The sequence below is a fragment of the Bos javanicus genome, chromosome 17 (assembly GCF_032452875.1).
Source record: "Bos javanicus breed banteng chromosome 17, ARS-OSU_banteng_1.0, whole genome shotgun sequence".
Classification (NCBI taxonomy): Eukaryota; Metazoa; Chordata; class Mammalia; order Artiodactyla; family Bovidae; genus Bos; species Bos javanicus.
In genome coordinates, this window is record NC_083884.1 from 62,930,210 (window position 1) to 62,955,133 (window position 24,924).

At 45.4% G+C, this 24,924-nt stretch overlaps 1 long non-coding RNA gene across 1 annotated transcript in view; it reads left to right on the plus strand.

The window, feature by feature from the left end:
• Positions 1-24,924, plus strand: part of LOC133228934 (uncharacterized) — a 97,166-nt gene that overhangs the window by 59,401 nt on the left and 12,841 nt on the right. Inside the window, exons 5-6 of the long non-coding RNA XR_009730418.1 lie at positions 9,230-9,368; positions 20,601-20,720. This is a non-coding gene — a long non-coding RNA (uncharacterized LOC133228934). The remainder of the gene's footprint in view (positions 1-9,229; positions 9,369-20,600; positions 20,721-24,924) is intronic.

A 24,924-nucleotide genomic window follows, 5' to 3' on the forward strand; every position in this document is an offset into this window, starting at 1 on the left:
CCATCAGGTCTCCTTGTACACGTAGCCCTAGTCCAGGGAAGCTGAAGCCCGTGAGCAGACGGGGCCCCTTTAAGACTTCCTGTGGGTTTCCTTGGTAGCTCAGTGGTAAATAATCCACCTGCTAATGCAGGAGACACAAATTCAATCCCTGACCGGGGAAGATCTCACATGCCTCAGGGCAACTAAGCCTGTGCCCCACAAATACTGAGCCTGTGCTCTAGAGCCCGGGAGCCACGACCACTGAGCTCCTGAGCCACAACTCCTGGAGCCTGCATGCCCGGGAGCCTGTGCTCTGCAACGAGAGAAGCCAGAGCAATGAGAAGCCCAGGCACTGCAACTAGAGATAGCCCCTGCTCGCTGCAACTAGCGAAAAGCCCGTGCAGCAGCAAAGACCCAGCGCAGCCAGAATAATAATAATAATAATAAAAAAGACTTTCCATGATCAGATGAGGATGTGCATGCCCTTGATCAGCTATAAGAGCAATTGATTTTTGTCCCAGTAAGGAAGAAATCCAACATCATAAGAGCCATTTTTTAAAAAAGCACTGCGTTGAGTTGAAAATATAACTGGGAGACAAGAGGCTGAAAATTGCCACCTTCTCACTGGCAGCCTGTCAGTGGAAACATGATGGCTTTGGTATAGTCTTCAGAATCAGACCAGTCCTGGACTCTGGGTTCTCTGCTTGCTGTGAGGGGCTAGTACCTTAGGCAAGTGACTCAAGTCACTTCTCCGTTCTAGTTTCCTTCTCTGTAAAATGGAGATAATAAGATGGACCTTCTGGGGAGTAGTGGGGACTCAGTGAGGTGAGGTCCACACAACCCGTATGGAGCACCCTGCAAAGTTAGCGCCTGGCGAATGAAAGGATTACCACCAGCCATTCTGCTGTAGCACAGCAGACCTCGCAGCAGTCAAGAATGGCAAGCCCCTTGGTCTTTTCTGGATGGAATAGCAGGTTGTTTAGTCTTAATGGAGACAGCTCTAAGGAAACTGACCGCTAGGCTGTATTCCATGCTGGGCGTCTTGTGTTGGCCCCTTCAGAAGCACGCCCTGCCCCACCACTTCTGTGCCCCAGGTGCCCAGGAGCCCGCATGGGCTGCATCCACCAGCTCCCTTGTCTGGCTCAGATGGGCTCAGACAATTCGGACACCAGCAGGCGATGGGAAGAGGCCCGCATGTTAATTGCCCACCTCCCTTCAGCAGAAGGCCAAGGAACAGCTGTATTCCTCTCTCGAGGGCCAGAGTTTTGGTCAGGCAGCCCTCACCATATAGCAATGACTGTGTCTAGGTTCTTGTAATTTACTCCTTGCCTGAGATGGTTTTAAAACAGGGCTGGATTTTTTTTTTTTAATTTCCTTGTATTTGTTCAAATTAGATGACTAATATTAAAACATGCAAGTGACTTAAGACTTCAGAATTTTTCAATAAGCACTTACTGTGGAGCTGGATATTTGAGTGGGAGCCTCAAAGAAGAGATAGTTGATGGAAAAAAAAAGAGTAAATGAGAATAACAAGGGAGATTTTGCTGAAAGAAGTTCACCTTTCGATTTCAAGGAAATGGTTGAACATACAAAAGAAAGATGAAAACTGACATCCATTTAATACTATGTGCCAAGGATTTAGCATTATTATTTTTCATAACCATGCTGTTGGGTGGATATGATTGTTTCAATTATAGAGATGAGGAAATTAAGGATTAGAGAGGTTAACTCACTAAGCTAAAGGCTATGCAGTCACTTCAGATCTGGACAGGTCTGCCTGATCCAGAATGTTTGACTGTAACGTGCCTGCTCTTTCTTGCATATCGTGTTTCCAGAAGACTGAGAGAGTCAGATTTATGGATGGAGACTCAGAGTGGCACAGGTCCATGGTGATGATCTGCAAAGACATGCTGGATATAATGGCTGATAGAGAACAATGAAGGATAACCTTTAAGGGAACAGTTATTGGCATGACGAGGTTCTAAAGGGATCTGATGGTAAAGAAAATGTAGAGCCAGTGGGTGTAGGTTTCCTGATGGAAAACTTTATTGTAGGAGTTGAAGCCTTGGCAGGCAGAGATACCAAGAAAGCAGGCTGATCCAGACCACAGGCTGGAGGCGCCATATCTTTGCTTTAAATACCAGCAGGGAGAAGGATTCATCATTGCATGACTTTCCAAGATCTTTCCTGGCTTCCAGAGTGTAGCTCGTGAACTTGTCCTCTTCAGCGTTAAACCCATCTATTTAATGAGGCCTACAAAAAATAACTCCTCAACCGGGAAGCTGCTCCTGCTGCTGCTGCTAAGTCGCTTCAGTCGTGTCCGACTCTGTGCGACCCCATAGACGGCAGCCCACCAGGCCCCGCCGTCCCTGGGATTCTCCAGGGGTTCTCTCAAATGCCGCCCATAGGCGGAGGGCTGGGCTAGATGGACGAGGACCAGGCCAATAGGCTAAGGGTGCAGCTCGCCCATTGGCTGGCATCAGATAATGGTTCAGAGAGAGGGGAGGTAGCAGCCCAGGAGAACCAGGAGGCCGAGACGGGCGCCAACCCTGTGGGATGGGACCAGAAATACCTGTTGAGAAGGGAGCTGCCCTGCCAAGAGGGCCAGGAAGTGGCAGAGGCCTAGAGGGGGAACAGGAGGTGGAGGAGCCAGGGCGAGTGAGGCAAGGGGCAGAGAGAAAGGGAGCAGGTGGGTAGCCTGCAGCCTGGCAGGCTGAGGGGCGGGGAGGTGGCCCAGGTCTGCAATTTTTTAAACTTTTTTTAAATTTTGGTTTATTTATTTTATTTTTTGACTCTGCTGGGACTTCACTGTTGCCCAGACTTTCTCTAGTTGGGGCGAGCAGGGGCTACTCTCTAGATGAGATGCGTGGGCTTCTCATTGCGGTGGCTTCTCTTGTTGCCCAACGTGGGCTCTAGGCTCATGGGCTCCAGGAGTTGTGGCTCCTAGGCCCTAGAGCACAGGCTGTGTTTTGTGACCCATGAGCTTAGTTGCTCCACAGCATGTGGGATCCTCCTGAACTACGGATCAAATCTGTGTCTCCTACGCTGGCAGGTGGATTCTTTACCACTGAGCCACCAGGGAAGCCCTGCAATTTAACACTCCCTGGTGGCTCAGAGGGTAAAGCGTCTGCCTTCAATGCGGGAGACCTGGGTTCAGTCCCTGGGTCAGGAAGATCCCCTGGAGAAGGAAATGGCAACCCACTCCAGTATTCTTGCCTGGAGAACCCCACAGAGGGAGGAGCCTGGTAGGCTACAGTCCACAGGTCACAAAGAGTCAGACATGACTGAGCAACTTCACTTTCACTTTCCTACCACAAAAAGAAAAGTCTCATCTTTCACCTCTGGAAGCATCTCACTTCTAACAATTATAATGCAGGTGGGAGTGGTGCTGAGTGACTCCAGAGATAAGGACAGAAAAGGTGATCAGCTTGTGCACAGCCCTCTCCTCTCAGAACACACACCTTTGCAGCCCTGAGCCATCAGGTATGAAGTTCAACTACCCAGAAGCTGCCATACTGGAGAGACCAGGTGTAAAACCACAGAGACACAGAGGGAGGTTCAGCTCTCCTCTGCCCCATGCAGGGGTGTGAGCAAGGCTTCAGGTGATCCCAGCCTTCGGCCTGCAAGCCACCCCAGGGGTGGCATTCTGTCAAACACGCATTCTGTCCCTAGACTGCAGATTTGTGAGTAAAATCATTGCTGTCGCTGTTGACAGACACACAGTTTTGGAGTTATATGTCGTGCAGTAGTTACAACTGGAGCCTGCGCTTGCACCTTCGGACCTGGAGGTGGTATCAGCTCCTGCTGTTGCACAGGCTGCCCCCACATCATAGAGAATTACTAATAACTGCCCCAAATGTCAACAGTGCCAATGCTGAGAAACCCTGCCTTAATGGCCACACACAGGCAGCATCTCATCCAGCGACTAGAAGGGCACTCCTAGGGGTTGTGCAAAATGGAACTTTCTTATAGGAAGAAGGGTGGGACAAGGCAGCTATTAGCAGAAGTAAATAAAGGATTGTTTTCTGGCCAGGATATCTTTTTTGAGAGAGGGAACAGACAAAGATATTGTTGTGTCGGTTGCCTCCTCATCCACTGGGCAGGGCAAGGGAAATGGAGAGGGTCCATGTGATAGATTATTTCGTTGGTGCTGACCAGAAAATTCCAAACTGGTTAATTAAGATTGCATTTCTATGAAGGTCAAAACTGCAATTAGAGGACTTCCCTGGCACTCCAGTATTTAAGACTCCACACTTCCACTGCAAGGGGTACAGGTTCAATCCCTAGTCGGGGGACTAAGATCCTGAATGCCATGTGCTGTGGCCAAAAAATTAAAAAATAAAACAAAAATGTAAAAAAAAGAAAATCAGCAATTAGGTTAGATACTAAACCTAGGTTTGGTGTCATGGGCATTAGCACAAGTGATGCCATTTAGGGTCAGTGATTTTTCTCTTTAATAGTGTATGTTATATATATCACTATATAGAGAAATCTTTTATTTTCTTGACGTCAAAAATTGTCTTCCACCCTGACCCCAACCCCTGGCACTGCCTTCCACAGAACAAGACCTGATTTTGTTTGGTAAGAATTTTATATGTATCTTGTGGAGTGAGTCCAGTCATGTGCTGATAAATGTTTAAGAACTAGCTTCTGAGGGTGGGAGGCAGGATGATTTACAGAACTGGCCAACTTCTGTGGGGTGAATACTACAACCAGAGCCTGTTTCAGGCTACCACCATGATTTCACCAAATGGGCAACCAGGAGGAAAAATGCTCAGACCTTTCAAGCCTGAGAAAGCCAGTTCCAGTGCCAATTCCCAGCCACTCTCGACAAATAATTGGATATTGAACTGCTTTCTTTAAAATAAAAAAAAAAGTCGGAGTACAATCAGCTTACTGAGCTTTTCTCTTTTTGAGTGGGATAGGCAAGTTGAGGGCCAGAACTGAGTTCTTCCAGACGGTGGAGGGGAGTTTATGTTGTGATGGGGAACCCAGACAAAGGCAAAGAAGGGGGAGGAGAAAAGGGGAAAGGAGGCGGATATTTAGAGAAGAAGTTTGGGCAGAACTAAGATGTTTAAAGGGAATTGCTTTGGCGTTTGCCACAAGGTATGCAATGTCTCTGTGAGGTGGGCACAGTGGTAAAGAACCCGCCTGCCAATGCAGGAGATGCAAGAAACATGGGCTCGATCCCTGGGACAGGAAGATCTCCTGGAGGAAGAAATGGCAACCCCTCCATTATGCTTGCCTGGGAAATGCCATGGACAGAGAATCCTGGTGGGCTACAGTCCGTGGGATTACGAAGAGTCAGACACAACTGAGCACACACACACCAGCACACACACACATGCAATGTCACTCTTCTGCCACACCTTCTCCAGAAAATCTTCAGTAAAACTCTATCGCTCCATCACTGATAGAGCTGGTTTCCTGGCATTGCATTTAAATTCTGAATCCAGCCTCAGAGTGGACCAAGGGTGAGCGCTGTGATTACCGTTGGGGACCTTGCTGCATCTAGGTTATGTATTTTCCGGTCACATTTGATTATTTTTAATCATGAGCATGCATTATTCAAGTTGTCAGCAAAGATATTTTTTAAGTTACTTTCACCTAAAAATGTGGAGTTACTTTCTTACCCAACTCAGCTGAACGTGACATAGAAACCTTTGCCCTTGCAGGAGGGAATCAAGTCCTGGAATGAAATATAAAGTCCCCCTAAAACTTCTTGTGAAACTTCTTCTTCTTCTCCATTGTGTTTTTATTACAAACCGTTGGCATAACCTCACACATGCTAATAAGCCAACCAAATAGCTTTATAAAGAGTAGACAGCTGTGCAAACTTGCCCTGTGATTCAAGTTCCTGAGATCATGCTGATCCTGTGGGCTAGAAACTTGGATGGAAGGCATTCAAGTCTCTGACATGTTCCTGCAATGAGGTGCAAATATGGATTCTTATTATTGCTAAGGTCCAGGACTATAACTAAGAAACTGACACAGAGACAGAGACAGAGAAAGAGAGGAAAACAAAAGAAACCACATCTTCACACCTCGCTATAAGTATACATTTCTTGGCTTTCGATAGTTGCTTTCTTTATTTCAGTGGTCTCATGGACAAAGTCTGTCGGGCTACAGTCTATGGTGGTCACAAGAGAGTTGGATATGACTTAGTAACTAAAACAACAATAAAAACAACCTCTCAAATTCACCCTCTTAGCTGTTCTCAATGATGGGTACTCCTGAGGCTGGCACCCACCATACCAGTCTGGAAGAAAGGGTACCCAAGTTTGCTGCAAAGGCACACAGACTTGATGCTGTCTGCCTCTATCAATGCATTTTCTAGTTTCCAGTCAGCCACTCAGTCTTGACCACGTCCCTTCTTTTTGCCTTCTAAAGTTTCTCCCTTTCCAGTCTCTGCATGCCTAGAGTGACACACAGCCTTGCCTGGGTTCCCAGCTGCAGAGTCCATCTAATGCTTGCTCTCTGATCCCCACTCCCTGCCCAAGCTTCCTCCTTGTGGAGGACTTCCAAGACTGCAGATCCTGAGCGCAGCCTTGATGGCTAATGTCGCGCTATTTTATATCCTCCATCTCTTAAAGGTTCTGTTGACCTAAGACTAGTACACCCAGTAGGGGCCTTTGGAGTCAGTACAGAATAATGAATAACAAAGCACAGGGCTGGACAGCAGGTACACAGAGAAGACAATGTGAATTGCTCCTCCCTGGAGGAATATCCCAGCTCTGCAGTCCATAGGAATGATTTTCCCTCCCTTTCCCCAAGGTTGAGCAACAGGGTCAACAAAGGTCTGTCTAGCCACAGACGGCAGCCCACCAGGCTCCCCCGTCCCTGGGATTCTCCAGGCAAGAACACTGGAGTGGGTTGCCATTTCCTTCTCCAATGCATGAAAGTGAAAAGTGAAAGTGAAGTCGCTCAGTCGTGTCTGACTCTTCATGGCCCCATGGACTGCAGCCTACCAGGCTCTTCTGCCCATGGGAGTTTCCAGGCAAGAGTACTGGAATGGGGTGCCATTGCCTTGACGGACATGACTGAAGTGACTTAGCAGCAGCAGTGGCAGCCAAAGCTATAGTTTATCCAATAGTCATGTATGGATGTAAGAGTTGGACCATAAAGCTGAGTGCCGAAGAATTGATGCTTTTGAACTGTGGTGTTGGAGAAGACTCTTGAGAGTCCCTTGGACTGCAAGGAGATCAAATCAGTCCATCCTAAAGGAAATCAGTCCTGAATATTCATTGAAAGCACTGATGCTGAAGCTGAAGCTCCAATCCTTTGGCCACCTGATGTGAAGAACTAATTCATTGGAAAAGACCCTGACACTGGGAAAGATTGAAGGCAGGAGGAGAAGGGGATGACAGAGGATGAAATGGTTGGATGGCATCACTGACTCGATGGACATGAGTTTGAATAAGCTCTGGGAGTTGGTGATGGACAGGGAAGCCTGGTGTGCTTCAGTCCATGGAATTGCTAAGAGTCAGACATGACTGAGTGACTTAACTGAACTGAAATAAGCAACAGGGTGCTCTTACAAGCTATGTGACTGTGAACAAGCCAGTTTATCTCTCAGCACCTCGGTTTCATCATCTATAAAAAAGAGCTAAAATTCAGTGTTTATGTCACAGGACTGTTGTAAGGGGAAATGCTATGTAAAAGCAGCATAGTGCCTGGTACATTAAAAATGTTCTATGTGCCTTAATAGTTGTTATTTTCCAAGTATAAACTCAATGGCCAACCTTCTTTAAGTTGGATCAGAGATGCTGTCTTTCTACATATTGGTGGGACCAGCAGTAATATTCCTGGGTTGCTAGGAGTTTAGCTGGGCTGAGCTGGAAGATCCAAGATGGTCTCGCTCAGTATCTGGGTGGGTGCTGATTGTCACTTGCGGAGCCTCAGTTCTCCTCCACATGACCTCTCGTCCTCGTTAGCCAGCCCTACACCAGCACTCATCAAGGAGAGAACAGAAGATGTATCTTTTCCTCCCTAAATGGTGGGGCATGAAGATAGGAGATGCACTGAAAATAGCAGAACCCAGAGCAGCCACAGGACCAACCCTGTGTCACAGGGTGGTTGTAATGATTAAACGAAATAGCACGTGTAAAATGCCTAGAACAGTCCTTGCACATAATAGGTACACAATACGTATGTGTAAGCAATTGTACTCATGCTGGGTTTTAACTTAGATTAAAATCCAGCCTCTTTATTGATCAACTACAAGAGCCTGCTCGAGCTCTGTCCACCTTCTCCAGCTCATCCGCTCCACTCTCCTCAATGACTTACCTCTCGAAAACCACACTGGCCTTTTTCTTTCCTAAGTATGCCAAGTGTGTCCCTGGCCCAGGGCCCTTCTGCTCGCCATTCCCTCAGGCTGGGCTCTACCAGCAGCTCCACAGACAGTGAGCTCCATCTTGTAGCCTACCTCGTGGTTCAAATATGCCCTCCCGTGTGGGCATCACACAACCCCAAATTAGCCACCCCTACTGATTTAGTTTCTCTCTCCCACCACCCTGGCATTTCTGCTGTCTGTAACCATCTTGTTCATCTGCTTGGCAGCTATGTGATGACATCTTCTTAAGATCAGGGACCCTAAATATCTCCTTTACCCCTGGAACCCAAACTCCTCAAGTAATGCCCAAGGTGTAAGTCAGCACGCTATAAATGTCTGTTGACTGAAGGACTCGGGCGGGGCTTGCTTCCCTTTGGATATATCAGCACTCCACTCTGTGAGAAAAAAAATCTTCTCTATAAACTTGAGATAACAATGAATTTCTGCAGCAGAAATATTTTTCACATTAAATAATCGGATCCAAAAATGAAGTGGCTTTCAGGAGCCACGTGTGGAGGAAGTGCCATTTTTAACAAAGGGCTGACAGACTGGCCGTGCCAGCCGATCCACTTGGCAGCCTCAGCACAGACGCCTGGCAAAGTACTGTACCTACGGGCAAATTTTTTCTGCGCATTACTACCCTAGAGATAGCTATGCGCGATGTCCTAACAGTTGTATGTACACATACTTTTGGGAGACAGATAATACTGTAGGTTTTAAAAGTTTCTAATTTGAGAAGAATCACAGGCTCCGTGTAGAAATTTTGGAAAGCAAAAGCAAAAAACACAAAGAAAGCACTAGTCTTCCAAACAGTGAAACATTCCAACCTGTGTCTTTCAGTTTTTGGTTTTTTTCTCTTTGAATGTTTTACAAATGAGCCTGTGTCACATAAACCACTTTGGAATTGTGTTTTTCCAGAGGTGGTGTCTGCAGGATTTGGTGACTGAGTGGCTGTGAAGGATGAAGGAGGAGGAGTCACAGACAACCCTGAGGTCTCTCCATTCCTGACTTGTTGGATGGTGGTGCGAACAAGGACACAGGAGCAAAAGCAACTTTGGTGAGAAAAGCAATGTGTTCAGTTTTGGATCTGATGCATTTGAGATGCCTCTGGGACAGCCAGTGTGGATACTCGGTGAGTGACTAGATGGTCAGCTATGCAGTCAGGAAAGATGATGGACTGGTGAAGAAGGTCTGAGTGTCGCTGGAACAAAGGCAGTAGTCAAAGAAATGGAAATGCATGAATTCAGTTACGGCAGACTTCTCCATCCGCCCCAGCAGGCCCCGTGCTTAGTACCCACAAAAACGTGAGCAGAAAGTGAGTGAAGGGGTAGACAGAAATTGGGGAGAAACGTCAGCTACTTTGTCGTCGTTTCATCAGCCGCTAAGTTGTGTCTGATACCTTCAAGACCTCATGGACTGTCTCCTGCATTGCAGGCAGATTCTTTTACCACTGAGCCACCAGGGAAGCCCGCAGTTACTTTGTTGGTTGAAAGCGTGTTAGTCGCTCCATTGTGTCTGACTCTTTGCAAACCCATAGACTGGGGGCCTCTGTCCATGGCATTCTCCAGGCAAGAATCCTGGAGTGGGTGGCCATTCCATTCCCTTCTCCAGAGGATCTTCCCTTCCCAGGGATCGAACCAGGGTCTCCTGCATTAGCAGGCAGATTCTTTGCCTTTTGACCTTGTGGTGGTTTAGTTGCTCGGTCATGTCCGACTCTTGAGACCCCATGGGCTGTAGCCTGCCAGGCTCCTCTGTCCATGAGATTCTCCAGGCAAGAATACTGGTAGGTTGCCATTTCCTTCTCCAGGGGATCTTCCCAACCCAGAGATCGGGAAACTGATGAGAGGAAGCCTCTGAGGGGGAACTTGCTTTTGCTGCCATCTAGTGGCTATTCCTGGTAGCTAGTGCTTCCTTGGTAGCTCAGACGGTAAAGCGTCCGCCTACAACGCGGGAGACTGGGGTTCAATCCCTGGGTCGGGAATATCCCCTGGAGAAGGAAATGGAAACCCACTCCAGTATTCTTGCCTGGAGAATCCCAAGGACTGAGGATCCTGGTAGGCTACAGTCCATGGTGTCGCAAAGAGTCGGACACGACTGAGCGACATCACTTCACTTCACTTCAGTGTCTGTTACTGGAGCAATGCCTGGGAAACTGAGACCTAGCGTGCCCAGGCCATTGAGGCTGGGCAAGAGCAGCGTTCTAGTGGGGCTGGAACCCACGTTTTCTGACTCCTAGTTCACTGACTACGACCAAACCAATATTGCTTCTTCTTTTAATATTAATTTTTATTTATTTATTTGGTGGCATCTAGTCTTAGTTGCAGTACTCAGGATCTTTGATCTTTGCTGCGGCATGCAGGGTCTTTAGTTGCAGCATGCAAAGTCGTAGTTTCAGCTTATGGGATCTAGCTCCCTGATCAGGAATCGAACCTGGGCCCCCTGCACTGGGAGCGTGGAGTCTTGGCCACTGGACCACCAGGAAAGTCCCTGAGGAAGCACTGTTATCATCTCTACAGATGAGGAAACTAAGGTTCAGTTCAGTTCAGTTCAGTTCAGTCGCTCAGTCGTGTCCGACTCTTTGCGACCCCATGAATCGTAGCACGCCAGGCCTCCCTGTCCATCACCAACTCCCGGAGTTCACTCAGACTCATGTCCATCGAGTCAGTGATGCCATCCAGCCATCTCATCCTCTGTCGTCCCCTTCTCCTCCTGCCCCCAATCCCTCCCAGCATCAGAGTCTTTTCCAATGACTCAACTCTTCACATGAGGTGGCCAAAGTACTGGAGTTTCAGCTTTAGCATCAGTCCTTCCAAAGAAATCCCAGGGCTGATCTCCTTTAGAATGGACTGGTTGGATCTCCTTGCAGTCCAAGGGACTCTCAAGAGTCTTCTCCAGCACCACAGTTCAAAAGCATCAATTCTTCAGCGCTCAGCCTTCTTCACAGTCCAACTCTCACATCCATACATGACCACTGGAAAAACCATAGCCTTGACTAGACGGACCTTTGTTGGCAAAGTAATGTCTCTGCTTTTGAATATGCTAACTAGGTTGGTCATAACTTTCCTTCCAAGGAGTAAAGCGTCTTTTTTTTTTTTTTTTTCTCATGTGTTCCCCATCCTGAACCCTCCTCCCTCCTCCCTCCCCATACCATCCCTCTGGGTTGTCCCAGTGCACCAGCCCCAAGCATCCAGCATCGTGCATTGAACCTGGACTGGCATCTCGTTTCATACATGACATTTCACATGTTTCAATGCCATTCTCCCAAATCTTCCCACCCTCTCCCTCTCCCACAGAGTCCATAAGCCTGTTCTATACATCAGTGTCTCTTTTGCTGTCTCGTATACAGGGTTATCGTTACCATCTTTCTAAATTCCATATATATGCGTTAGTATACTGTATTGGTGTTTTTCCTTCTGGCTTACTTCACTCTGTATAATAGGCTCCAGTTTCATCCACCTCATTAGAACTCATTCAAATGAATTCTTTTTAATGGCTGAGTAATACTCCATTGTGTATATGTACCACTGCTTTCTTATCCATTCATCTGCTGATGGACATCTAGGTTGCTTCCATGTCCTGGCTATTATAAACAGTGCTGCGATGAACATTGGGGTACACGTGTCTCTTTCCCTTCTGGTTTCCTCAGTGTGTATGCCCAGCAGTGGGATTGCTGGATCATAAGGCAGTTCTATTTCCAGTTTTTTAAGGAATCTCCACACTGTTCTCCATAGTGGCTGTACTAGTTTGCATTCCCACCAACAGTGTAAGAGGGTTCCCTTTTCTCCACACCCTCTCCAGCATTTATTATTTGTAGACTTTTGGATCGCAGCCATTCTGACTGGTGTGAAATGGTATCTCATAGTGGTTTTGATTTGCATTTCTCTGATAATGAGTGATGTTGAGCATCTTTTCATGTGTTTGTTAGCCATCTGTATGTCTTCTTTGGAGAAATGTCTATTTAGATCTTTGGCCCATTTTTTGATTGGGTCATTTATTTTTCTGGAGTTGAGCTGTAGGAGTTGCTTGTATATTTTTGAGATTAGTTGTTTGTCGGTTGCTTCATTTGCTATTATTTTCTCCCATTTTAATTTCATGGCTGCAGTCACCATCTGCATTGATTTTGGAGCCCCCAAAAATAAAGTCTGACACTGTTTCCACTGTTTCCCATTCTATTTGCCATGAAGTGATGGGACTGGATGCCATGATCTTCATTTTCTGAATGTTGAGCTTTAAGCCAACTTTTTCACTCTCCACTTTCACTTTCATCAAGAGGCTTTTTAGTTCCTCTTCACTTCCTGCCATAAGGGTGGTGTCATCTGCATATCTGAGGTTATTGATATTTCTCCCGGCAATCTTGATTCCAGCTTGTGTTTCTTCCAGTCCAGCGTTTCTCATGCCTTGCAAATAGCTGAGAAGAGAGGTTAAAGGCAAAGAAGAAAAGGAAAGATATACACATCTGAATACAGAGTTCTAAAGAACAGCAGGGGAGAAGGAAATGGCAACCCACTCCAGTGTTCTTGCCTGGAGAATCCCAGGGACGGGGAGCCTGGTGGGCTGCCGTCTCTGGGGTCGCACAGAGTGGTACACGACTGAAGCGACTTAGCAGCAGCAAAGAATTATGATGTTGATCTTTCTTTTTCCACATGGTTTATTTGCCATCTGTATGTCTTCTTGGTAAAATATCTGTTTATCTTTCACCTATTTTTCTTTTCATTAACAAATAAATAGCTCCTTTTTATCCTCAAAAAAAAATAAATAAATAAAGAACAGCAGGGAGAGATAAGAAACTCTTCCTCAGTTATCAATGCAAAGAAATAGAGGAAAACAATAGAATGGGAAAGACTAGAGATCTCTTCAAGAAAATTAGAGATACCAAGGGAACATTTCATGCAAAGATGGGCACAATAAAGGACAGAAACAATAAGGACCTAACAGAAGCAGAAGATATTAAGAAGAAGGGTCAAGAATACACAGAAGAACTATGCAAAAAGATCTTCATGACCCAGATAACCACAGTGGTGTGATCACTCACCTAGACCCAGACACCCTGGAATGTGAAGTCAAGTGGGCCTTTGGAAGCATCACTACGAACAAAGCTAGTGGAGGTGATGGAATTACAGCTAAACTATTTCAAATCCTAAAAGATGATGCTGTGAAAGTGCTACACTCAATATGCCAGCAAATTTGGAAAATTCAGCAGTGGCCACAGGACTGGAAAAGGTCAGTTTTCATTCCAGTCCCAAAGAAAGGCAATGCAAAGAATGCTCAAACTACCGCACAATTGCACTCATCTCACACGCTAGTAAAGTAATGCTCAAAGTTCTCCAAGCCAGGCTTTAGCAATACGTGAACCGTGAACTTCCAGATGTTCAAGCTGGTTTTAGAAAAGGCAGAGGAACCAGAGATCAAATTGCCAACATCCGCTAGATCATGGAAAAAGCAAGAGAGTTCCAGAAAAACATCTATTTCTGCTTTATTGACTATGCCAAAGCCTTTCACTGTGTGGATCACAACATACTGTGGAAAATTCTGAAAGAGATGGGAATACCAGACCACCTGACCTGCCTCCTAAGAAATCTGTATGCAGGTCAACAAGCAACAGTTAGAACCAGACATGGAACAACGGACTGGTTCCAAACTGGGAAAGGAGTACCTACGTCAAGGCTGTATATTGTCACCCTGCTTATTTAACTTATATGCAGAGTACATCATGTGAGATGCTGAGCTGGATGAAGCACAAGCTGAAACCAAGATCTCCGGGAGAAATATCAGTAATCTCGGATATGCAGACGACACCACCCTTATGGCAGAAAGTGAAGAAGAACTAAAGAGCCTCTTGATGAAAGTAAAAGAGGAGAGTGAAAAAGTTGGCTTAAAGCTCAGCATTCAGAAAACTAAGATCATGGCATCCAGTCCCATCACTTCATGGGAAACAGATGGGGAAACAGTGGAAACAGTGTCAGACTTTATTTTGGGGGGCTCCAAAATCACTGCAGATGGTGACTGCTGTCATGAAATTAAAAGACGCTCACTCCTTGGAAGAAAAGCTATGACCAACCTAGACAGCATATTAAAAAGCAGAGACATTACTTTGCCAACAAAGGTCTGTCTAGTCAAAGCTATGGTTTTTCCAATAGTCACGTATGGATGTGAGAGTTTGACTATAAAGAAAGCTGAGGGCCAAAGAATTGATGCTTTCGAACTGTGGTGTTGGAGAAGACTCTTGAGAGTCCCCTGGACTGCAAGGAGATCAAACCAGTCCATCCTAAAGGAAATCAGTCCTGAATATTCTTTGGAAGGACTAATGCTGAAGCTGAAGCTCCAATCCTTTGGCCACCTGATGCGAAGAACTGACTCATTGGAAAAGACCCTGATGCTGGTAAAGATTGAAGGGAGGGGGAGAAGGGGACGACAGAGGATGAGATGGTTGAATGGCATCACTGACTCGAAGGACATGAATTTGAGCAAGCTCCAGGAGTTGGTGATGCACAGGGAAGCCTGGCGTGCTACAGCCCATGGGGTCGAAAAGAGTCAGACACGACTGAGCGACTGAACTGAATTGAATAAATTTGCCCAAAGCTGCACCATTAATAATTAACAGAGTCATGCTTTGAACCCAGACAGTCGAATGACAAGAGTCCCTACTCTTAATTGCTTCATTTTACTACTTCTGAAAAGAAGCAGATGGTAACATGCATTGGAGTCAGTCAGTAGAGAGAGGCAGTGAGTGACATGGAGAAAGATGAAAAATAAGGAAGCTGAAAATTAAAGATGAGTTTTTCCTGTTGTAAAATTTGCTGAGACCGGACACTGTAAGGGGAGGGGAGAGGCTTCTTACATTCCATTCTGTCATGCATTAAATTTCCTTAATGATAATATATGACTGTTATTTTCCAAGGATCAGAATAGAAATAAACTAAACATCGGTAATTCTCACATTCAGTTGTATACTGAGCTACCCCTCTTTTTGCTAAAGTGCTTTAAATACTGTCTTTAAAACAAAGAGCCCAGGGAGGGAGGTTCGAAAAGGAGGGGATATATGTATACCTGTGGAGAGTGAAAAAGTTGGCTTAAAGCTCAACATTCAGAAAACGAAGATCATGGCATCCGGTCCCATCACTTCATGGGAAATAGATGGGGAAACAATGGAAACAGTGTCAGGCTTTATTTTTCTGGGCTCCAGAATCACTGCAGGTGGTGACTGCAGCCATGAAATTAAAAGATGCTTACTCCTTGGAAGGAAAGTTATGACCAACCTAGTTAGCATATTCAAAAGCAGAGACATTACTTTGCCAACAAAGGTCCGTCTAGTCAAGGCTATGGTTTTTCCAGTGGTCATGTATGGATGTGAGAGTTGGACTGTGAAGAAGGCTGAGCGCTGAAGAATTGATGCTTTTGAACTGTGGTGCTGGAGAAGACTCTTGAGAGTCCCTTGGACTGCAAGGAGATCCAACCAGTCCATTCTAAAGGAGATCAGCCCTGGGATTTCTTTGGAAGGACTGATGCTAAAGCTGAAACTCCAGTACTTTGGCCACCTCATGTGAAGAGTTGAGTCATTGGAAAAGACTCTGATGCTGGGAGGGATTGGGGGCAGGAGGAGAAGGGGACGACAGAGGATGAGATGGCTGGATGGCATCACTGACTCGATGGACATGAGTCTGAGTGAACTCCGGGAGTTGGTGATGGACAGGGAGGCCTGGCATGCTGTGATTCATGGGGTCGCAAAGAGTCGGACATGACTGAGCGACTGATCTGATCTGATCTGATGGCTGATTCATGTTGCGGTTTGACAGAAAACAACAAAATTCTGTAAAGCAATTATCCTCCAGTTAAAAAATAAATTAAAAAAACAAAAAAGAGTCCAGAGGAGCTTGAAAGGGTGAGTTTTCCAAGCAGTTTATCTGGGCACTTGCAAAACTGTTTTACCTGCCATGTTCACCACCCTCCTCCCAAACTGGGAAGACACAACTTCAAGTGTACCTCCCTGTGCCAAGACCAGCCATTAGAGTGTGCTACCTAAGTTTTTCTGTCAAGGCAAGGCTTCTTGTTGAGACTTCTTTATATACAAAGACCATATCTGTATGTATAGATGAGAGATTCTCAACCCCACCTTTATTGAGATTTTGAGCCAGATGATTCTTTATTGTGGGGAGGTGCTCTCTGCGCACTGCAGGGTATCTAGCAGTATCCTGTCCTCCTACCCACGAGAAGCCAGTAGCACCACCCTCATTTGTGACAGTCAAAACTGTCTCCAGACATTGCCGTCGTCATCCCTAGGAAGTCACAATCACCCTCAATCGACAGCCACCAGCATAGATCAATGACAGTTTACGGTTCAAGAATGCCCACCACCATCTGTGAGTAGGAGTGTACATTGGCACAAACCATTTCAAGAGTGATTTTGAAAGTAGACTTTGGAAAGTCATCATTAATTATTTCAAAATATTTTCATTTGGAAGGAAAAGAAAAGGATTTACTGTTTATAGCCCCCGAAATAGAAAAAGATTCGTTAGGAATAAAGGTTTGACAGTGTATTAAAAGATTTTATTTTCCTTGAATGATGGGCACAGATCTGGTGGCTGCCAGCTCCCCCAAATCGCTGAAGCAACTGTGTGCGTGAGAAGCCCTCGGGCAATTGATGGGAGGTGTGGGCAGCTGACTTAGTCTATACTTTATTTCCTGGACTACAGTGATTGATCCAAGGGTGAACCAATCAGAGTGCCTCGCTCGGGTTCTTCTAACTAATCTGAGGGGACCGGCTGGGGAACAAGGGCTTCTCTCCTCTATGATCACGAAGAGGTAAAGATGTGAGCCCAGCGTCTGATAGCCATGCCCCCACCTAGTGAAGAGCTGTTCCAAGATAATGAAGTATAGACAGCAGCATGTGTGAGAGACACAGAGAATCCTTTAGATGTTCCAGTCTCAAGTTCTGGCCGTCCCTGTGGCCAACTCTGGCCAGGACGTTCCTGTGGTTTCATTATGTGAGCCAGTTTATTCAAGCTAATTCACGTTGGATCTTTGTCTCTTGTAACCATTGGAATTTTTTATATACAGTTTTTTTTAATATTTGTATTTCTTTATTTGGCTGTGCCGGGTGTTAGTTGCAGCACATGGGATCTTCGATCTTCACTGTGGCACGTAGGATCTTTAGTTGTGACATTCGAACTCTTAGTTGCAATATGCAAACTCTTGTTGCAGCATGTGGACTCCAGTTTCCTGACTAGAGTCCACATGGAACCCCGGACCCTGCCTTGGGAGCACCGAGTGCTTAGCCACTGGACCACCAAGTTGGAAGTTCCCAACTTGGGATTTTTATTTATTGTTTTTAACTAAACTTTTTATTTTGTATTGGAATATAGCTGATTAACAGTGTTGTGATAGTTTCAGGTGGACAGCAAAGGAATTCAGCCATACATATACCTCTATCCACTCCCAACCATTGAATTTTGACTAAGACACCTTAGCAAAGACATAAAGAGAATTCACATAATGAACAGGAACACTGGTAAATTTTTCACTCATAAATGTTCTGTGCAAACCACATGGGTACAAATCCACCTATATTGTAAATTCTAGTGTGGCTCTGGAAAACTAAGCAGATATGGCTGCCTCTTGCCACATACAGATAAAACCCACAATGGCTCCCATTGGTTCAAAGGATTTATACCTCCTGAAGCTTTCACATCCATTACCTCATTTGCCTTCTACCAAAACTCAACCAGACAAGAAGGAGACTTTAGCATCCCCATTTCCAGGTGAGAAAGTGGAGACACCATATGGCTAAATGACTTTTTTATGTAATGCAGGGGTTTGGATTGAGATCAGCAGTTCTCAAATTCAATCAGTCACGAACTGTGTCATGACTGATTTGATGCTGGTGGTTAAAGTACCGGAGCAGGAGAATGATTCATCTTTTTAAAAATAACACATTATCCTTGTAACAACCTAATTCTCCCCAGCAGTCGGTATGCTTTCCTGGCTAGGAGAAAAGGAGTGGGGTTACAGCTGGCATAATCGGAATTCCCATGGGAGTGTTATGCATGTGAATAGTCAACCATGTGCATTCCAACAGTTTGGGGGAATAAAAAAACAGTTGAGAGTTAATGGATAAGCCAGGCCTGGAGGTTGCTTCCAGCTCTAAAACTGGATGATTCACCCAAAATAAACTATGAGTTGATGGCATACAAGATCAAAACAAACCACTTTTCCCTGTCCATGGATCTTATTAAGGATCACTTACTTTAAAGCGTTGTAGGTTGATCATAAGATGTATCATCCAAAACAAGATGGTTTTGTTTTTTAAATATTTATTTATTTGGCTCTCCCTGGTCTTAGTTGCAGCACACGGCATCTTCAGTCTTCACTGCAGCATGGGGGATCTTTAGTTGATTAGCTGCAGCATGTGGGATCTAGTTCCCTGACAAGGATGGAACCCAGGCCCCCTGCATAGGAAGCATGGAGCCTTAGTGACCGGACCACCAGAGAAGTCCCTAAACCAGGATAATTTTAGGAGAAAAGGGGGCATCAATGGAATGGAACATCAGGACAACATATTAAACGGGAATGACTCGATGGACATGAGTTTGGGTGAACTCCGGGAGTTTGGTGATGGACAGGGAGGCCTGGCATGCTGCAATTCATGGGGTTGCAAAGAGTCTGACACGACTGAGCGACTGAACTGAACTGTGTCGAACGAATCAGGACTAGAATCACCCTACGTATATGTAATGCAAGATATGTGTGCTTCAGTCATGTCCAACTCTTTGTGACCCTGTGGATTATAGCCTGCTAGGCCCATCTGTCCATGGGATTCTCCAGGCAAGAATACTGGAGTGGGTTGCCATGCTTGCCTCCAGGGGATGTTCCCGACCCAGGGATCGAACCCATGTCTCTTATTACATCTCCTGCATTGGCAGGCGGGTTCTCTACCACTAGCGTCACCTGGGAAGCCCCAGGTACATTTATAGAACTGGAAACTGGCAGACCTGCCCCAAGGAACATCATTCTAATGGTGAATTGGATGTGTTTTGATTTCAGTTCCCCCAAAAGCAGACTCTAAGACAAGGATTTTGGTGCAAGTAGTTGATTAAGAGGTGAAGGAGAGTGGGTAAGTGAGGCAGGGGAAGAAAGGTAGCCAATAAGAGTATATCCTCAAAAACAAAACGAAACAAAACAAAACTAGTATATGGAAAGGAAAAAAAGAGTGTGTCCTCAAGCCAGCAACGGCAGAGGCCAACTGCAGTAGAATCCCCAAGCTTGTCACAGAGATGTGCCACCCAACATTCCCCCTTTAAGAAAGGGCTTGCTGTCCACTTGCCGGGAGTGGGGTCAGCAGATGGCCCCCAAGCTCCTTCAGGGTCTGTTTTAGGAGCAGAGCTGCCTCGCTCAAGGTCATACCCTTTCCAGAGCAGCCTGTACTACTGAGCAACCAAGGCAAGGCTGTGAAGGGTGCCCGTCTCCTCTGGATGCAGGGCACTCTGATGGGCAGTCCTCACTGCACACCTTCCCTCTGGGTTGGCCAAGACTTTGTCAAGCTGGTACTGTAGCCAGACTCTTCCTCTCCTTTCAGAGGGTCTGATCCCTAATAAAAACCCCATAAGTATCTGCTTGCATAGAACCAACCCCAAAACCATTCCTCTAGGGAAACTCAGTGAATTAACATTTTTTTAATACCTTAAAAATGTTTATTTATTTATTTATTTGGCTGTTTCATGTCTTAGTCACCACACTCAGAATCTTCAGTGTTTGTTTTGGCATCCAGGTTCTTTTAGTTTCGGCAGGCGGAGTCTTCATTTGCAGCATGTGGAATCTTTAGTTGCAGCATGCAAACTCTTAGTTGTAGCACCTGGGATCAGTTTCCCTGACCAGGGATCAAACCTGGGCCCCCTGCATTGGGAACTTGGAGTCTTACCCACTGGACCACCAGGGAAGTCCCTAATCATGTTTTGTTTTGTTTTTTTTTTTTTAATTTTCTATATCTTATGAGGTTGTGACATCTTGGGGGACCTTGTAGATTAGAGGAGAGACTGCATTTACAGAGCTAGCTAATCCCTTAGAGGAGGTAGATTGCTTGCTGGAACATGTCTAGTTATGCAAATGTCATCTGACTCAGTGTCATATCCCACCCACCTGCTTATCTAACTCACACACCAAGCCAATAGCTGCTCCTCCCTAATCACCCTAAATCAGGTGCCAGACAATTGAAGATAGCTCCTATGGCCTAGAGCCCGCTGGAATTACGCAAAGGAGCCCATCCCAAGTGGTGTACACTGTCTCTCCTTTTCTGCAGAAACTCGAGTAAAGGCTGTGGCTTAGGCTTTCCGCTTATTCCTGCTTCTGCCTCCTGATCAAGACCTGACGCCTCCCCTGTGGCCCTAAGTGGCGTGCTGTGTCCCCTTCTCTCAGGAAGGTGAGTAATAAACAATCCATTCAGTGGCACTGGCTTCTCCACGTCATCACTCAATCAGAGAATGCCTGTAGCACCTTTGTTTAAAACTGCCCCCACTCTGAAATGCTTCAAAAGGTGAAAAAACAAATGAAAGCAGCCAGTTTGAAAAGTTCAAACTCTGTATGACTCCAACTACACAACATTCTGGAAAAGACTATAGTCAAAAGTAAAAAGGCTTCTAGTAAAAAGAGATAGGAAGAGATCAATGGTTTTCAGCACTTTGGAGGCGGGAGGGAGGGATGAATAAGAAAAGCACAGAGGATCTTCAGGGCAATGAAACTGCTCTATAATAACAGACATATTACGTATTTGTCAAAAGCCATACCACTGTACAGCACAAAGAAGGCCCGTGATATAAACTAAGGGCTTTAGTTAACAATAATGTATCAATATAAATTAAAAATAACCCTGAATCAATATTGGTTCAGCAACTATAACAAATATATCACACTAATGTATGATGTCACTAACGGGAAATTGTGAGCAGAAGAGAGAAGTGGTATATGGCGACTGTCTGTGCCTGCCTGCGTGCCAAGTTACTACAGTCATGTCCGACTCTTTGTGACCCCATGAACTGTAGCCTACCAGGCTCCTCTGTCCATGGAATTCCCCAGGCAAGGATATTAGAGTGGGTTGCCATCTCCTCCTCCAGGGGATCTTCCCAACTCAGGGACTGAACCCACATCTCCTATGTTTCCTGCATTGACGGGCAGGCTGTTTACACTAGTACCACCTGGGGAGCCCAGCAACTCTTTGTACTATCTGCTCGATCTTCTGTAAACCTAAAACTTCTCAAAACCAAAGTATGTGGAAGAAGAAAGATGGTGGGGGCAGGGGGAAGATGGATGTTTGTTCCAGGACAGGTATATCAGGGCTCAGACAGGACAGGGGGAAATTTAAATTAAAAAAAAATAATAGAGGTAACCCACAAGATACCACTTCACACTTATTAGGATGGCTATGAAAGAAAGTAAAAGTCGCTCTGTCTTGTCCGACTCTTTGGGACCCCAGGAATGTAGCCCGCCAGGCTCCTCTGTCCATGGGGATTCTCTAGGCCAGAATATTGGAATAGGTTGCTATTTCCTTCTCCAGGGGATCTTCCCAACCCAGGGATCAAACCCAGGTCTCCTGCATTGCAAGCGGATTCTTTACCATCTGAGCCGCCACTTTATTATTTTTTAATATTTATTTCTTTGATTGTGCCGGTCTTAGTTATGGCTTGCAGATCTTCAGCCTTTCGTTGTGGTATGTGAACTCTTAGTTGCAGCATACGGGAGCTAGTGCCCTGACCAGGGACTGAACCCAGGCCCCCTCCATTGGGAGCACAGAGTCTTAGCCATTGGACCACCAGGGAAGTCCCAGGTTGGCTATGGTTTAAACACACACACAGAATAACAAGTATTAGTGAGAATGTGGAGAAATTAGAATTCTCATACATTGCTGGGGGGAAAGTAAAATGAGTGTAATCATTTTGAAAAACAGGTGATTCTCATATGACCTAGAAATTCCAATCCTAGATAAGTACCCAAAGAAATGGCAAGTAAGGACTTGAACAGATTACTTGTATGTAGGTGTTCAGTTCAGTTCAGTTCAATCGCTCAGTCGTGTCCGACTCTTTGCGACCCCATGAATCGCAGCACGCCAGGCCTCCCTGTCTATCACCAACTCCCGGAGTTCACTCAGACTCACGTCCATCGAGTCAGTGATGCCATCCAGCCATCTCATCCTCTGTCGTCCCCTTCTCCTCCTGCCCCCAATCCCTCCCAGCATCAGGGTCTTTCCCAATGACTCAACTCTTCACATGAGGTGGCCAAAGTACTGGAGTTTCAGCTTTAGCATCATTCCTTCCAAAGAAATCCCAGGGCTGATCTCCTTCAGAATGGACTGGTTGGATCTCCTTGCAGTCCAAGGGACTCTCAAGAGTCTTCTCCAACACCACAGTTCAAAAGCATCAATTCTTCAGCGCTCAGCCTTCTTCACAGTCCAACTCTCACATCCATACATGACCACTGGAAAAACCATAGCCTTGACTAGACCGACCTTTGTTGGTGAAGTAATGTCTCTGCTTTTGAATATGCTATCTAGGTTGGTCATAACTTTTCTTCCAAGGAGTAAGCGTCTTTTAATCTCATGGCTGAAGTCACCATCTGCAATGATTTTGGAGCCCAAAAAACTAGTCTGACACTGTTTCCACTGTTTCCCCATCTATTTCCCATGAAGTGATGGGTCTTAGTTTTCTGAACGTTGAGTTTTAAGCCAACTTTTTCACTCTCCTCTTTCACCTTCATCAAGAGGCTTTTGAGTTCCTCTTCACTTTCTGCCATAAGGGTGGTGTCATCTGCATATCTGAGGTTATTGATATTTCTCCCAGCAATCTTGACTCCAGCTTGTGCTTCTTCCAGCCCAGCGTTTCTCATGATGTACTCTGCATAGAAGTTAAATAAGCAGGGTGACAATATACAGCCTTGACGCACTCCTTTTCCTATTTGGAACCAGTCTGTTGTTCCATGTCCAGTTCTAACTGTTGCTTCCTGACCTGCATACAAATTTCTCAAGAGGCAGGTCAGGTGGTCTGGTATTCCCATCTCTTTCAGAATTTTCCACAGTTTATTGTGATCCATACAGTCAAAGGCTTTGACATAGTCAATAAAGCAGAAATAGATGTTTTTCTGGAACTCTCTTGCTTTTTTGATGATCCAGCGGATATTGGCAATTTGATCTCTGGTTCCTATGCCTTTTCTAAAACCAGCTTGAACATCTGGAAGTTCATGGTTCACGTATTGCTGAAGCCTGGCTTGGAGAATTTTGAGCATTACTTGACTAGCGTGTGAGATGAGTGCAATTGTGCGGTAGTTTGAGCATTCTTTGGCATTGCCTTTCTTTGGGATTGGAATGAAAACTGACCTTTCCCAGTCCTGTGGCCACTGCTGAGTTTTCCAAATTTGCTGGCATATTGAGTGTAGCACTTTCACAGCATCATCTTTCAGGATTTGAAATAGCTCAACTGGAATTCCATCACCTCCACTAGCTTTGTTCGTAGGGATGCTTTCTATGGCCCACTTGACTTCACATTCCAGGATGTCTGGCTCTAGGTGAGTGATCACACCATCGTGATTATCTGGGTCATGAAGATCTTTTTTGTACAGTTCTTCTGTGTTTTCTTGCCACCTCTCTTTAATATCTTCTGCTTCTGTTAGGTCCATACCATTTCTGTCCTTTATCAAGCCCATCTTTGCATGAAATGTTCCTTTGGTATCTCTGATTTTCTTGAAGAGATCTCTAGTCTTTCCCATTCTGTTGTTTTCCTCTATTTCTTTGCATTGATCGCTGAGGAAGGCTTTCTTATCTCTTCTTGCTATTCTTTGGAACTCTGCGTTCAGATGCTTATATCTTTCCTTTTCTCCTTTGCTTTTTGCTTCTCTTCTTTTCACAGCTATTTGTAAGGCCTCCCTAGACACCCATTTTGCTTTTATTCCATTTCTTTTCCATAGGGATGGTGTTGATCCCTGTCTCCTGTACAATGTCACGGACCTCCGTCCATAGTTCATCAGGCACTCCATCTATCAGATCTAGTCCCTTAAATCTATTTCTCACTTCCACTGTATAATCATAAGGGATTTGATTTAGGTCATACCTGAATGGTCTAGTGGTTTTCCCTACTTTCTTCAATTTCAGTCTGAATTTGGCAATAAGGAGTTCATGATCTGAGCCACAGTCAGCTCCTGGTCTTGTTTTTGTTGACTGTATAGAGCTTCTCCATCTTTGGCTGCAAAGATTATAATCAATCTGATTTAGGTATTGACCATCTGGTAATGTCCATATGTAGCGTCTTCTCTTGTGTTGTTGGAAAAGGGTGTTTGCTATGACCAGTTCTTGGCAAAACTCTATTAGTCTTTGCCCTGCTTCATTCCGTATTCCAAGGCCAAATTTGCCTGTTACTCCAGGTGTTTCTTGACTTCCTACTTTTGCATTCCAGTCCCCTATAATGAAAAGGACATCTTTTTTGAGTGTTAGTTCTAAAAGTTCTTGTAGGTCTTCATAGAACCGTTCAACTTCAGCTTCTTCAGTGTTACTGGTTGGGGCATAGACTTGGATTACTGTGATATTGAATGGTTTGCCTTAGAAACGAACAGTTGGTGTTCACTGCAACCTTATTCACAATAGC